At 45.2% G+C, this 16,622-nt stretch overlaps 1 protein-coding gene across 2 annotated transcripts in view; it reads right to left on the reverse strand.

The window, feature by feature from the left end:
- Positions 1 to 2,506: 2,506 nt before the first annotated feature.
- The window catches only part of NTMT2 (N-terminal Xaa-Pro-Lys N-methyltransferase 2), a 57,922-nt gene continuing 43,806 nt past the window's right edge, over positions 2,507 to 16,622 (reverse strand). Inside the window, exon 8 of one of the 2 annotated variants that reach the window (XR_009819364.1) lies at positions 2,507 to 2,530. The gene's annotated coding sequence lies outside the window, so the exon portion shown is untranslated. Of the gene's footprint in view, positions 2,531 to 8,524; positions 8,599 to 16,622 lie in introns of those variants that run through there. The other variant, XR_009819365.1, reaches the window with a different exon arrangement.

Below are 16,622 nucleotides of genomic sequence, written 5' to 3' on the forward strand. Positions count from 1 at the left end.
CCTAGTAGGACTTAAACCTCTATGCTTCATCCCTTAAGGACTAAGCTGGTCTCGGTGTTGGCCATGTTAACTCTGCAGGAGAACTCTGACATCTTCTGGAAGAGATTTACAGACATATTTTTATTAGCTTTTGTAGAAGAAACACTGACTAAAAGCTTCTATCTGAAGCTTGCCCAACAGACTTACATTCCCTGGGTTCCTCTAAGTCTGAGTCCTCAAAGTCTTTCTGTAGCAGAGGCCAAATCCCACTTCCAGCTCCAGTCTGTGTGCCAGGCTTGCTTGCTAGGCTCTTGACTTCTTCAGCCCAGAGCAGAGTTCCTGCTTACGTCAGCAGAAGCTGGATAAGAAAAAAAGAGAATAATACAGCCTTTATGGATTAACAATATTTCAATTTACTATAGATTACGTAGTACATAACATGGCTCAGAGAAGCAATTTGCCATTCTTTGAGATCCTTGCTTTTTCTGTCCTTTTTTTCTCTTCCTTCTCCACCTTCCCTTTTCACTTCTCGTCCCTTTACTTCTTTTTTCCTCCTTTTCTCTCTTCTTTCTTCATTTCCTCTCTTCCAACAGATCCCTCTGTTGCTTCAATGGCTTCCCTCCAATGCCTATCTCTATGTTATCTGCTAAAATCACTGACAGCAGAATATCTACATGGAGATGCATTCCAGTGGCCTGGAAAGGGATGCATAGAGAAAAAAGAATAGGACTTGAGGGGCAGGAGGACTGGGATATGCAAGAGTTACAGCCAGGGAAGGCCTGAGGTACATTTGTTAGTGCAGGCAGAGAGGAGAGCTCCCCTCCAGCAGGGGCTGAAAGAATTCTCTACAGCATTTCTGCCTGGAACTGTCAGCCCAAGAAAAATCCTATTTCATAGAAGGAGAAAAATAAACAGAAGAGTGTTTCATCTTTGGAGTGTTGGATATTTGATCTTATCTGGAACGACTGTGCATGTACATGTGTGTGTATGTCACTTGTTATTTTATTCTAGAGTGTTGTTATGAAACCTCCCCTCCCATTCTGCATAAATCTTCCTTTTCAGACATGTGGTCACTGGTTTAGGGAATATTTACTGTTAAATGCTTCAGTTTTTGCAGACCCAACTTTTTCTTGGTTTCATTCTCAAGACTGCTTGGCACAACCACAGCCTTTGCCACAGATGTCCCAGACACTGCTCTTAAGAAAATTATCCTGACCAAAATTGGTGCTTCAGCCTGAGCGAACTGCTAAACATCATCACAAAGCAGTAATTAGGCTGTGAGTTACTTACAATCTTTGTCTTTTCAAACCTTAATATTTAGGTCACATGTAAGAGCGTAGTTATGGACACAAAAACAACACTCACAGGTTGCCATATTTTTTACATATTCATCTTTGGTTCTCTTCCACAAGCCAAACTCCCAGCTGACATTTGATGTGCTGCTTGCCTGACCTGGATGCCTGCTCAAGGAAGGGGAAATCCCTTCTTCACAGTAGGTACAAGCCTTGTAAAATTTATTCTGGAACCTGGGTCTCCAACACTCGGGAGTCAAACAACTCCAGTGCTGAAAAGGTCCAAGTTTCCCATGGACTGGCCACTTGTCACACCAAGAAGCTGCCTCTCCCAAACCAGGACACAGAAGATGCCATGCAGCCTAACATAACTTGACTGAACCAGGTACATTCCTGTCTAGCTACAACAAGGTAGCTCTTGCCTTGTTAAATTCTTGTCCTGTCAAGGCCACCTGACAAACAAGAACACTTTCAGAAAAGAAAACTCCCTTGAGCTCATCCCTTCTGTTCTTGTGATCGGTGCCAGCCCATGTTCCCCTTTCATCTTTCACAATCACCCAGGACAATTGTTCTACACCCTCAGTAAGCATAAGGGCATGCTTAAAGGTCCCAGAGGAAAGCACAATCACACAGAGACTTCCCAGTATCAAAGGTATTCTGCAAAGCATGGAAAAGCTTCAGGATACCTCAAAGAGATAACAACAGACAAGATGAAACCCACAGTTTGCATCCCATGGCCCCAAATGCATCAAAAAGCTCTGCAGCTTCTCCCTTTTCCTTGGGGTTTGGCCACATGTGCTGCAGACCAGCTCTGATGCAGTGCAACTGCAAGTTGGGAATCAGACTGCTGTGAAAAGCAATGTGAAATTACTGCAAGCCTCTACAAGGCCCTTCTCCACTTCACGTAGGAGCTGCCTTTAAACTCAGAGCTCTAGGCCTTGGTCTTTTCCTTAGCTACCATGTAGGTTTGCCTGTGCTCAGAGACCCTACTGATATGGGAAGAGGTGTTCCCTACCCACCCTAGAAGCAATCACGTCCAGGAGCTGATGCCCAGGCCCTCCTTAGTGCACTTACTCTGCTTGCTGAATACCAGGACAGGCAATTTAAGCAGCTACACTGGTCCTCATCACAAGTGGGTGACGATCTTGTACTTCAGGCCATCTTCTCAGATTGGAATCAACTCTAGGCAGAACTGTTCATGACATGAACCTCTTTACATCTTCTCCAGGGCAGGAGAAAGCTGAAGATCAGATGGCTGCCTTTTAGAAGACACAAACAGGGAACCATGTCAAAGTAAAATCACAGGGAACTTTATTTCACCCTGATTCTTCCTAAAATTAGTGGGCTCTTTGTGCCAATGTTATATTTTGACATCACATTTCCTTTCTTTGCAATTTTCTGTTCAGTATATAATGATATGAGAGCAGAGAAACCCACTATGAGAACTGGAGATAGTGAAAGCTATTTTGGATCATCTATTTCAGAACAGGTCTCTATCTATCCCCCTAGTTCTCACTTGCTGGAAAGTTACCCAGCCATATGTTTGCAATTAAAGTCTCAGTTCCTCACAGGCTCATGGCAAACAGTCTGCTTCACCTGGGTCACATCTCTAAAGGGAATTCCCCCAGACTGGATTTGCAGGCCGTATTTGGTGGCAGCTCTGACACAGGTATTAGCCATAATGGAATCCATGTCAATTATGAGTTCATCCATTCATTTTTCTATCCAGGCCTCCCACTCAAATTTCAGAGATCTCCTTCTAAAATGCAATCTGACCCATTTTGGAATGGAGGGAGTTCCTTACTCACTCCATTTGAGACCAATTAGACTGTTTGATTTGGGGTCCTTTATCCCTCTGCGCTCTTAGCCTGTCTGTTCCAATAAATGTTGCAAAAAATCCCAGTGTCTGGAATCCCTGCATGGACCCTGTTTCTTAGTCAGTAACTGCACTCCGTCTACTTGTCTTTCACCGACCTGAGTCAGTCACAGACTCTGGGATTACATTGTGAGCACCAGCTCCATCTCCTTGAACTGCCCTTCAACTTTGTGTCTGTGAAGGCCATGAGGATAAGGAGATGTATTTGACGGGTAATGCTTTCTCTTGGCTTAAGAGTTCAATGCAATCTCTTCTGTGGCTATCCCAGAATGCCAGCATGCTCCCACAGTTCACTTCTAACCAACCTCACTGATTTGCTTGAAATATAACTGCTTCCTTTCCAACCATTTGATGGACAGTCCAGTCTGCTCATGACTATGGGGAGAAGGTCAGCTTTCAAACCAAGAAACAATCACAGATTCACAGTGATTATTGGAGACTGAGGCTTTTGTTTTATGTGTCATTCCCAGATGCTTCCAGCCCCTCACGTCCCTGTAGAACGAGTCAACGGTGTGGGTTCAAGGCTGATAATGGAAACAAGGTCTCAGGTTGTGGGAAGACATCTACTTGCTTTAATTCAAGAGTCTTCAGAAGTTCTCCACATGTTCCAAGCCAGAATAGCCTGTAAGGTTTGTGAAATCAGGATGCAAGCACAGTACAGAAATAATTTAAACCCAATATATTGTAAACCTTTGATTGAGGAACGAGCCTGAGCACATATTTAACTGTCATCACAAAGAAGATGGCTTTCCTCATTAGGGGCCCAGATGAATTGTTACAGTAAGTCCAAAACCTGTTAGAGTAGAAAGGCTGGAAGTGGCTCTTCCCTCCTGAGCCTCTGGGAATGACCCTGAACTTTCAATGAGGGAAATTTGTTTCCAAACCCAAACCTGAACCTGACTCTGAAGTTGGCTGCTCGCCCCCTCTTCCACATGGCAGACGGAGCCCAGCTGAAGGCCTCCATGGCCTTGTGCTACACAGGGAATTCAAAACTCAGATCTGGATTTTGCAGCCTGGGATCATCTCTGACTTTCCCAGCTTCAGAACCGCAATTCCATTTGCTTTACATCACTTGTCTACTTGCTTTGGGGGAAGAAAAAAAATATTAACCCCCCCCTCGAACCAGTAACAATCCAACAGAGAGCAACACTGTCCCAGCAACATTCCTTCTTGCAGAGCAAGGAAGAAGACAATTAAGCCCAGCAGTACCCACATCCTTAGCCCTTTGGGCCTCACAGCATTTTATCCCTCTTTCCTCTGTCTTTGTTTCGGGGGTTTTATTTCAATTTTTATCACTTTGGCTTGTGCTGCTCGAGAGGCAGGGGACCTCAGTGGTGTCCTAAAGTGTTTACTCAAGATTGGAGCACACCCAAGAGGTGGTTTTCAAGGCTCCTGTGAGCTTCTGAAAGCCCACACTGCGTGCCTGTTTTGCAGAAGGAGATGGCTGCAGCTGGCTCTGCAGAATGTGTCCTTGGGGACAGGTTTGCCTGCCAGTGACGGAGAGGTGCTGGGAGGAAAGCACGTCATCTTCATCCTCCTCCTTTGTCGGCCCCTCTCTGGTATTTGGCCATGGAGAAGTGGTCGTGCTGCAAGCTAGGCTCTGTCCCTGCTCTGGATGGTGTCCAGGCTCCCAGCAGTGCACAGGAACAGTGCTCCTTAGGTTTCCTGAGCCCACGGCACTGCCTCCTTCAGGAGCCCTCCCTGCACATCCTGAACCCAGGAGCTCTGATAACACCCCATGGAAACCAGACCTCCAGACCTATGTCTTGCTCATGCTACTAATCAAAGCAGACATATTCCCACCAGTGCAGCCTTCCAGAAGTTATAAGTTAGGGATCATCTGTTCAGCAACACATGACAGTCAAAGCCCATGACATGCAGGCTTTCTAATATTTTTTAGCACTGTAACTGTTTATGGTAGGTTGCATAAAACTTACAGATAGGTCCAAACAAAACAATACAGTTCAGTGCATACCCATCCTCCTTGCCATCATTGTTCTTGCACAAGCTCTTGAACTTGCGTCAAGGCCCCTGGAGTATCCAGAGTCACTCTCCTATGCAGGACTTCTCCACACCAGGGAATCTATCCTGCAAGTAGCTTCATCCTGCTTTTCTCCATTTTTAACCTTGGTGGTTCTTCATTGAATGCCCTCTCTTTTCTTCCTAAAGCCTTCTCCTCTGTTTCTCTTCGTGGATGCCTGCCTTCCTCATCTTTCTCGTTCTCCATCTAATGATCTTTTTCCATGACTTTGAAGTTCTTTGCTCTTCCAGAATGGGTAAAAATATTTTATACTGGTGATAAGGCAATATTTTGAAAATAAACTTCTCAAACTACATTGACAGATGCATGAGCACATGTATTCCACTTTGACACTGATTTTCTGAGCATGTGTATTTTCTGAAGCATTCAAAAAATATAACAAAATACATTTTATATTGGAAAAGACAAAATCTCAGAACACCTCAAAATTGTGGAGACAGAACTTCCCTGCCTTATAAGAACGCCTCATTTCAGGAAAAATGGGGTTTTCCTTGTTTTTCTTTTCTGTAGAAAAAAACCCCTCAAAACAGGTACTTTTTAATGTTTACACATGTCTTGTTTAAAAATCTTCTAATGAAAAATGTCCAGTTGGCCCCAGAGCTGGGTTCATTCCATGGTCACAATCACTACTGAGGGTGGTGAAGTTAGTTACGCTTGGTAAGAGATACAGTGAAGAACTAACAAACATCCTTGCTGTTCTGAGCTCGTCCCAGCCTTCCTCTGATGCAGGCACCCTCCTGTGCTCTGATCTCTTGGTAGGAGGGAATGTGCTATTTGTTATTGGTTTTGCACCGATCACAGAGCCCCATTTCTTATTGAGCCTCCCAGGACAATCCCAGGTTCTTATGTGCAAATGAAATATGGCTCTGTTGGTGTATGCTGACGGGCCCTCTCCATGGGCAGCTTGCAAGGAAACTCACCCGTGGCATTCTGGCATCATTCTAAGCCCATTACCTCTGCCCCTGCTGCGTCTGCTTCCTCTGGCATCTTCAATGTTACCATGGAACGAGGAGTGAGCCCCAGAAGAGGCACATACCTAGAAGCACAGCACTTGTCCCACTGCCGCTAATAACTACTGACACTTGGTTTTCCACACCTCCACATAGGTTAGTTAAGCTTTCTTTTTTGTGCAAAAGAGCTCAAGCCCAACCATCAGAGCAAATGGAAAATGAATTCTGGTAATATTCTGGTCTGAGGCTGGAGCTGCAGCCTTGATAACCCAGCTTAAACCCATCTGCACAAACAATCTTGGCTGTCTTCCCACTGCAGTTTTCTATGCTGACAAACCTCAGCATTGAATCAGGAGGCAGGCACAAAAAGAGAGAGAAGAAAGAAAAAGAGAGGAAAGAACTGAGGGAGCTGGGGCTCTTTAGCTGGGAAAAGAAAAGACTGAGGGGTGAGCTTATTAATGTTTACAAATAGGTAAAGGGTGGGTGTCAGGAGGATGGAGCCAGGCTGTTCTCAGTGATGGCCAATGATAGGACAAGGGACAACGGATACAAGTCGGAACATAAGAGATTCCAAAGAAACAAAAGGAAAAGGTTCCTCCCTGTTCAGATGAGGGAGCACTGGAAGGGGCTGCCCAGATAGGTTGTGGAGTCTCCTTCTCTGAGGACATTCAAAACCCACCTGGATGAGTTCCTGTGTGACCTACTCTAGGTGGCCCTGCTCTGGCAGGGGGGGTGGACTAGATGAGCTTTGAAGATCTCCAAACCCTTAAGATTCTGTGATTCTGTGAAATGTGATATATTTTTACTGGTTTTCTAGGTTCTGTTAGGCTTTCAGGTGCAGTTGTCTCATTGTGCTAGAGGGGTTTTTTTCTGTACTCAGAAAGGCTAGGAGTATAATCTTGAAAAACAGAAAACCTGAGAGGTCTGAACAATCATACACTGCCAATGACTAGTGCCTCTAACCTGATAATGCCTCTCTAGTTAGAGACATCGGGATCTATAACATTTCCTCATCACATGAGTGAAAAATGTTTCAGGTTTGCAGAGCAAATATGCATCCCTAAGGTAAGAAGCACATCGTAATGCAAGGATTGTGAAACATTTGTCAGCAGCCTCTCTTTTAAGGAGAAATCAGCATGCTGCAGCTGAGGCTACAACCCTTTTGCTGAAAACCAAAATGATTAATGACACTAAAATATAAAAATTAAAAAATACTCATTTAAGGAGACTGTGGACTGTTCTTGATGTGGGTAGAGTATTGCTCAGCTGGATTGAAAATCCATGGGATGTTCTTCAGGGATGCAGCGAGGTACAGGGGAGTCTCTTGCTTTGAATGAGGTTCTATGACTGTCTTGTAACAACGAAAGATCACAGAAGTAATCACATCTCAGCAAGAGCTCTAGTCTAGTCTTCTGGCTAGAAACATTCAAAGTCCTGAGCACCAAGGGTTGAATTTCCAGTCACCTTGCATCAGTCTGATTCTGTTCCCACTGCAAAATCAGTCACTGGCAGCAGGAAGAAAAGCCTGTGCTTCTGAAAATCCCCTCTCTCGGATTTATTTCAGACTGCTATCAAATGCTTCTTCAACTTGTACATCAGCCTCAACATCCATTCTTCATAAATGGCTTTGTTCTCCATTCAAACTTTTGTTTCCCAACCACAAGAGACACAGGAACAAAGTAGTCTGTGGTCACCCAGCCAAGAGTTCGGCTCAGAGCAGATCCATTACTCCACCATGAGGCCCAAGCAACGTTAGCTAAAGCACCTGAGTTTCTAATCTCACCGCTGCTTTCCTTGGGGCCGGGATTTCATACATTATATTTAAGCTAACACTAAGTTCAAAGGGCATTGCCCTCAATGTCAGGAGTAAAGAACCATGAACCTCAGAAATCTGCATTTGCAAAATTAGCAGAGGAATCTTTCCTTAGTAACAAACCCCTCAGCATCTTTTGTTTTGGAAAGTATGAAAATGTTTCCATATAAATTTTTCCCAAATGCATCCCTCAGGACTCTCACGTCGCCCTGATGCTGAGAAATCCCTCTGCTTGCCCCAGAAAAAGAAAAGAAAATAAAGGCCCATGGAGTGTCTGAAAGATGGCAGCATCCCCAAGCATCCCTAGCCTTCGGGTAGAAAGCTAAGCCTTGTTATCCCTGTTTTGATCCCAGGTTCCCAGGGCTTCTTGCCAAGTTGTTGGGGGTCTGGCATCTCTGAGGAGTTTGTCTGGATTCTGGGGCAACGCTCTGGGTGTTTGTGGGCTTCCTGTCCCACAGCAGGATTGAACACAGCACAGGGGCCCCAAGCCCTGGAAAAGAAGGCGGCTGGCTGGCAGGAGAGCAGCTTGCACTCCCACAGACTCACCAAAACACAACCACTCCGGAGAAGGGTTTCAGCAATGACGAAGGATGGCTTCCTGACAATGAGGAAAGCTTTCCATTCGAAATGTCCCAGATAGTCTCAACCTGGAGGAAAGTGGAAAGGTTCTCTGTGCAGCCCAGCAGCTACCCCGTGAGCACAAGGCTCAGGAGGCTGCCCCAATGCTGCTGCTGCTGCTGGGCAGACTGGGACCTTGTGCAAACAGCTTACTGCCTACCAAAGCCCTGGGGTTAGCTATTGAGCTATTCTGGCTCCCTCCATACCTCTCTGCAGAGATGCTCCCTCCTAGGAAATGAGTCACACCTTACAAAGAGGCTGAGGAAGCCTCCAGAGGTGCCTGTTTGTGTGTTGACTCAGAAGGAAGGAGACTGCACGCCTCTGCCAGCCCTAATGTCTTAACCGGTGGCTGTGCCGGGGCAGCGGCCTCACACTGTTCTGACCCCAGGCAAGCACAGGGTGCCCAGCCCATCCAGCCCACAGCAGAACAGTTTTTTCCCCCTCCAGCTCTTTCACACCTCCCTGTTTGCCTGCACCCTCAGCATGTGCTCGCACATAAACAGCACGGACGGCGGGTGGGTCCCCGGCTTATGAGCAGGGCCAGGCTCGCGGTTTGAGCTCATCGCAGATGGCCTCCACACAGTCCCAACAACGAGGAGAGCACGTGGGCCACAGTACCACGGAGGGAAGGGAGTTTGCTTCTCAAAACCCACAGCTACCCAATAACAACAACACAACAACAAAATGACAGGCCAGGAACCCCTCCAGGCATCTCGAGTGGGTTTTTAACACAACAATCCCGCAAAATCTTTGTTCCAGGTTTTGTTTTCAGTTGATTTCTTAAGCACGTAGACATTTGAGCCTGGGCCTCCAGCCCCTCAGCTTGTGCAAGGGTTCCTTTGTATGTATAGTCCTAATGTCCATGTCCCAGAGCTCTTCTGCAGCGTATGGTGAGCTCTGCACAACGCCTGGCAGAAAGAAGTGGTACAAGATCTGTGGAAGACCTGAGCTCCAGCCAAGACAGATAAAAATAAAAGAAATTAAAATAGTTGTGTGTGTGTGTGTGTGTGTTTTATGAAGGGAACATTTATATTTTTAAACTAGGAGTAATTGTATTCTGTATCTGAAATGGCATCTGAAAGTGATTTAGTGGAACAATGTGGTTTCTGATTGGTGCTTGAACTGGTTCCAGAACATTTTTTATAATAAGCATCATAAAGATCCAAATTATCTGATCCTTTTTCCTAACATGGTCAGAGAGGATGTTTCCAAAGAAATGGCTTTTGGGTTGATTTTTTTTTTTCCTCTTTGTGGCACTGATCCTGCAAACATTGACATACATGCTTAATCTTGTGAGGAGCCCCAAAGAAATGAACCCAGGCAGCCCTCAGCAGCAAAGCTAATCAGAGAGTAAACTACAAATGTTCAGATTTGCTAATCAGGGCAATCCATAGACTTCCAGGGAAAGGTCTGCTTGTTATTCTGAGAGCTGTTCAGGATGCATTTACGATTCAATAAAGGAGGCCCCAGCATTACCAAAATAATTACTTACTCAAACAAGCCTGTAAAACTCAAGGACTGCCCCAAATAAAAGAAGGCTTTCCCCCCTTCAGTTTAAGAACATAAATCTAGTGAAATGCATCTTGCTGCCATAAAATCCGTTCTACATGCCTCAGAAACCATTGATTTACTAAGTGGGCAGGGAGGTCAGATCCTGCTAGGGACTCAGAGGGCAGAACATATGGAGAAAAGTTTTAAATCTGAAAGTTTTGTCCACCCATAGAAATGGAAAGCAGTTCACATCTTCCCCTGCACTCCAAAATAAGACATATAAAAGCAACAGGCAAGGCTACAGATGAAAATGGAGCCATTTTGATGATCACTCAGTAAAGGGGATAAATGACAACCCTAAAACCCACTGCCTATGCTAGAGGAGGTTGTCCCCGCCTGCACAACTGGCTTCACGTTTGCAGCAGCCCCTGCAGGAGGGCTGGCTGCCACATCCTGGGCATTGCCTTTCCCCAGCAGTCCTCACCAGGCAGCAGGCCCAGCTCCAGCACTGCACAGCATACCAGACCTCCTGCCACGAGCACTGCAGGGCAAGGCCCGCCATGGATCAGCATGGCAGCAGTTACATAAGGCAGCAGGCTGGCAGCAGGAACAGCAACAGGGCTCACTGAAGGACAGATCATTTCTTCTTGACAGAGACAAGAGTCTCTGCCGCCTTAGAAACAATTCTTCCCCTTTTTACCCTGAAAAAAAAATGGCCCCTCTTTCCTAACGCAATTGGCTTTGACTAGGTCCTTCCTGCCATACATCACAACAGGGGAACCACAGGTCATTCTGGACACCAGGTGTCTGTTCTCCTTTCAAGCACCACTGCAGTTTCCCTCTGTTTTGAACAACACAGGGTTTAACGCGCTGCAGAGGATAGTTGGTTGCCACCCCAATACCCACATGGGGTAATTAAGAACCTGCAGAGGTTTTTGTGTGACATCACCCTCAGGGTCCTCTATCTCCTCCACCTTATTCTTGTCTGGAAGAAGGAAACTCCTCTATATAGCAAAGAAGAAATATCCAAGAAGAGAGCAATAGAAACTGCCAGACAGTTGCCTTTGTTCAGACTAGCTACAGTTATGGGAAGGTGTGAGGGATTAAGCAACCTGCTTAGCCTCAGGCACCAAGGCAAACAGAGCTTCTGCAGTGGGTTTGCATTTGTAGTCAAGAGGACAGGAAAATAGCTTTAAAAAATGCTAACTGTTTGCTTGTGGGTATGAGCTGATAGAGACTATAAACTATTTCTTGCAACACTGTTGTGTAGTCTCTGCAAACTCACACTGAAGCCTACTGTGGTTTTGCAGTACTTCCCTCCCATCCTGAACCCACCTCACCTATAAAGTGTTGTCAGACCAATCCTGGAAGGTGCTCAAGCCATGTAGCCCCCAGCACTATGCAAAGGTAATTTGCCAGAGTGTTTGGGTGGATCTGGAAGTGTCACCTAACTGCCGCAGCCACCTCACTATCAGGTTGCCCTTGGTCACTTGGATCATGTTTTGATGATGTGTGAACACAGAGGTGGCCAAAAATAAATAACAGAAGACGCCTTACTCCCCTGAGCACAGAGGCTCTCACGCCAAGAAATATTCTCGCTTCTTGCTGCCTCTTTTTGTGGTGGTTTTCTTGAGACTGAAAACGCTCCTCCACTGCAGAAGATGCAAAAAAATTCCTGCTGACCTCAGCATTGAGTTTCATCTTTTTGAAGCTTTGTTGCGCCTCTAAGATAATTTATGAGGTGTCAGGATTTTCCGACCACAAATGTCTTGGACGAAAACCGTTTTTGCACTACAGATGCCATGAAAGAGAAGCAATTTCAGTCTGTTTTTTCTACAGCGCTGTCTGTGTCCACAATGAAACATGGGTTCAGAGCTCCTGGAGATTATTTGTGTAAGAGTTGTCCGGGCCATTGTTCCACTGAGACTCAGGCTGAGTTTGATTCCCCCACCTTTGCCTCATTGCCCTGATCTTCTCTGTTGGGAGGGGAACTCCCATTTCCTGGTGCTGTGCCACGAAAACACAAGCTTGCCAAGTTATTCTCTGTATGTGTGTATGTGTGTGTATGTGTTGAACACGCCAGAAGCACTAGAAGTAAAAAGATCCATTAAGAAACCACATTTTGCAACATGGACAAGGATCCCCAGATTTCTTGCCTGTGGATTCCTCTTCCTCATGCTTTAGATTTTCGAGGGGAAAAAGGAAACCAACAAAAAACCCCAAGAACCCAGCTTAGCTGCCTCTAATCCAGTATGCACCTCAGTCTCCATGAAAGTGTTCTTGGGACGACAGCAGTATTTCCCTTGGCTGAGATGCCCAGCCTCCTGGCTCCTCTGGAGCTGCAGAGCTGTAGACATTCCGCTGAGTAGTTTGCAACCCTGCCTGCCAGGAAAACCCAATGTCTCCATGGAGAAATCTCAGCGGAGGAGTTTGATACTCAGTCAGGGATGGAAAAGAAGGGAGTTTATGCCTCCCTGAGACCAATTCCTTCCTTAAAAAAAAGCAAGAAAAAAAAAAAGAAAAGGGATCATATTCTTACAGACATGGGCCCAGACATGCCTATAGTATTGGTGTACAGTGTGCTGCTTTGTCTCAGGATGGGCCCAAGTCACAGAAGCTTGGGCCAAATGTCTGTTCAGGTCAGTGGGAGTCTATCGGCTTTGGATGAGGCCTAATGTTTGGATCTAGAGCTGAACTTCCAAAAGTCTGGGCATGCTTGCATCTTCTGGTGAGTGGGGCTCGGTTTGGCCTGGCCTTAAGATAGGAACCAGCTGCAAATGTAGGCCTCCAAACATGTTCTAGGAAAGAGGTTATAAAAGAGCCCCTTCTTGCTCAACGCATTTATTCCCTCTGGGCCAGATTCTGACATCTTCATTAACTCTGAGCAGAACCTCATTCCAAAAGCAGTCACACTGATTTGAATGGGACTATTCAAGGAGTCAGCAAGTACCTAATGTCAGCAAGGGTAGCACCATCTAAGGGTCACATCTGTTTGCTTCATTGACATTATAATGAGGTTTTTTTCTCCTTCCTGCTATTAGCACACAGTGCTACAGAAAAAGCACATTGGGTTCTCTTCTTCCTGGCACCTCTTCAGCAAAAAGCTGGTTGAAGATTTTTCCTTACTGGTAACATGGTAAGAAGCAAAAAGTGCAGGAGCTCAGCTTACAGCTCTAACAGCTAGAAAAATCCTCTTGTGATAAAAGGAAGCTGTGATGAGAAGATCTGAGTTCCTTCCTGAGTGTTAGTCTAATAACCTTTTGTCTGCTTTCCCTCACAGACTGAAAAATAGTGCCCATATGTGAAGGCAGAAGGACACTACTGCCTACCTAGACCTTTTCATAACCAACACTTCCTAGAGGCCATTCTCCCCTAAGTCATAGCCACATTGGGTACTTTAAATACTAACTCTGCTTGTTTGGATCACTTTGACAGAATCAGGTAAGGGACACTGTCGTGTTTGCTGTTAGAAGCAACTAGCCTTCTAGCACATTTCCTACAACAGGCAGGGTGAGTTAGCTTCGTGAACTGGCTGTCTCATTACCCTGAGTTCTGAGATCATTACCCTGAGTTCAGAGAGATCTCTCAAGTGGGCACGTAGACTATCAGAGAGACGAATGAATCATCCCAGATTTAGACAATTAGATGTACCTGACTCACATGACTTGGAAGTTCTGCTCCTAACTCACATTCATGCTTTTGAAAACCTCACAATGCACTGGACCTGCTTTAGCAGGGGGTTTGACTAGATGATCTCTAGAGGTCCCTTCCAACCCCTACCATTCTGTGTGATTCTGTGATTTGATTATCTTCTGTCCAGGATACTGACCAGCTCTTGGCCCCACCTGTTTCAGAGGTGACTAAGTGCAGAAGAGCAAAGCAAAACAAAGCAAAGTCCATCCTCTCTGGATTCTCATCACGTCAGGTCACCTGCCAGTCATGTAACTACATTTTGTCACAGGTAGATTTCCTCCTTTCTCCATGGAGGTAAGGGTATTTGCACTAGGATGTTAATATGAATCATCGTAACTATCTGCATTACACTTCCTAAGAAACAAGGCTGCTTAAACAGAGTGGCTCTGTCTGTAAGGACAGGCCAGCCAGCGTTAAGAAGTCTCTCTCCAGGTATGAAGAATGCTAAATGTGCTGCTCCCCCAAGCTAGCATCTGCAGAATAAATGCACAGGATTTTGCTAGTGTCAGCAGTGATCTGGTTTCTGATAGTTGTGTGCAGTCCTGCAGTGAGCCCAAGCAACTCATGTTCTCCTTACTGAAAGAAGGAAAAAGGTCTTCACTGTAATTAGTCAACTTTCCTCACCACTTGCAGCAAATACTCATTTTATATTAAAAAAATACTCATTTTGTATAAAACTTCTTCCCTGCTATTTTTTTTTTTTTGACTCACTCTACAGATATTACAAGCAGGTATCCAAGTGTCTGATGCTTTTCCAGCAGGCACTTCAGGATTTTATGCAGGCAGCAAAGTCTCCATTTCCCTGGTTTGCCTCAGAAAACTAACTCGACAGTGTAATGAGAGTAAGTGATAAACCTGTCCTTTGTCAAGAAAGACCTTCTGGGAGAGGTTAAGAAGAGGATAACCTCTGCTCTTTTAGGTTCTACTCTGAATGGACAGATGAGCAGAAAACAGTTGCCAGTCTATGGAAGTACAAGGTCTGAAATGGAACAGCTCAGTTCTGGAAAACTGCTGGCAGCAAAACAGATTATTGGTCATTTATAGGTTGGGAGGGACTATAGTGGCAGGACATGGAAGTTGGTGAACCAGTTTGTTTGCAGGAATGATTTTTGTATGAGCAAAATTTCCTCAGGAGATGGTTCCTGTTTAAGACTTGAGATCTGTCTCCAGAAAGTGAGGGATAGAATTCTGGTGTTAAGTCCAAAGGCTTTAAAACACAAGTTCCAAGTGAGTTGCAGACTAATATATGTAAACATAGAGAGTAGTGAAGCACCTTTTGGAGATGGAGAGAAGGTTAAGCTGTTTTGTAAGATAAAGCTAATGAAAGACCATTGTTGCTCTGAGGAGAAAGGAAGGGAACTGTATTATTTTGTATTACAAATGCAGCCACTAAGGCATAAACAAAGCAACTTGTACAAACCAGACAAAGGAGGTTGCCGCAGAGTCAGCACTTTCAACTCAGGTTTCCCGTGTCACAAACTAGGACTTTAATCATCATCCTTCTCTGTGAGAAAGGAATGAGTATCAGAGAACAGAGTGAGCCTCCACATTTTTCTAGCCCAAGACAGAACTGTGTCCATTGTTGGGACTAGCCCCCTAGGAGGAATTATTTCTATTCAATTTGTGTGTCACAGCCAGATAATGCACTGGGTGGTATTTTCCTCTCTTCCCCCAATCTTTCTCTTTTATGACCACATGACTTCACCCCCTAGTGTGAGTGACAGTACCCATTAGACTAGACTCTGATGCAAAACAGCTGTGTGGAAAGAAGGGGAGGAAGGGAGTGGGGAACAGCAATTTAGAAAACAATTAAGAACATCAATTCCAATTCATTTGCTTGGCCAGGATAAGTAATTTCTAAGAGGTAACTTGATCTGTAGCAGACTGAGATTAAAGGCAAACTCCATTATCTCTAGTTTACAGTCTGGAGGAATTTGTTTTAACTGGTTACCAAGGAGGCTGCATGAAAAAAAAGGGGGGGGGGAGAACCTTTGCCTAAAAATGACTAAAAAATCCTCTTGATTTCTCCTTTTAAAGGGCGCGCATGGATTTACTCTCTGAGAGTAGGTTTGCATTGTGCTGCAGGAGGAACAGTTCAGCTTTCGAAAACAGAATCGCTGCCTGCAAGAGCTTAGAGATGCATTTTGTCAAAACCAATTATAGCAGTTTTAAACTGTTGTTAAGATTGTGGTGCAAAGATAGAAAAGAAACGTGAGACATGGGGTTCAGCAGCAGATTCAGCATTCTGCTGAGAAACCAGCAGGGCCTGGAGTGGAACAGAGTGAGCTGAGCACGAGGCAGCCCCTATTTTTCTCCTGGCTTTTAAACTGCTGCACTCCCTGGCTGTGAAAGGCGATTCCCTGCTCTGCTTTGCCACTGCTGTGAATATGTGGTAAAGTACTCAGACACCTCTCAGAGCTGCTGTGAGACTCCATGAATAAATATTCCAATATCTCTTTGAATACTGAGAGTCTGAACCCAGGTGTGCCATAGCAAGGGGTTGTGACCCAGCAGACACCATCTTTTCTCCTGTATTCATGACAGCATGTGGTATGACACCAAAAAGTGAGTACATGAGTGGGAGAGTCTCTGATTCTCTAGGAGGTCCTGCTCTGGCAGGGGAGTTGGACTAGATGATCTTTTGAGGTCCCTTCCAAACCTTAAGATTCTGTGATTCTGCAGCTCTCAGCACTTTGCCACAATCCTGCATCTCAGTCTTTGCCCCAACTCCTGCAGGCCTTCATGCCTCATCCTTGTTTTGCAAAATACAGTGCTATCAAGAAGTGAAGATGCCTTGCAACTCCAAGCCATCAAAATGTTTCTCAGACCACTAGAGTTATCACTTGGAAAGCCCTGGTACCCTGAAACA

The sequence above is a fragment of the Colius striatus genome, chromosome 10 (assembly GCF_028858725.1).
Source record: "Colius striatus isolate bColStr4 chromosome 10, bColStr4.1.hap1, whole genome shotgun sequence".
NCBI classification, from domain to species: Eukaryota; Metazoa; Chordata; class Aves; order Coliiformes; family Coliidae; genus Colius; species Colius striatus.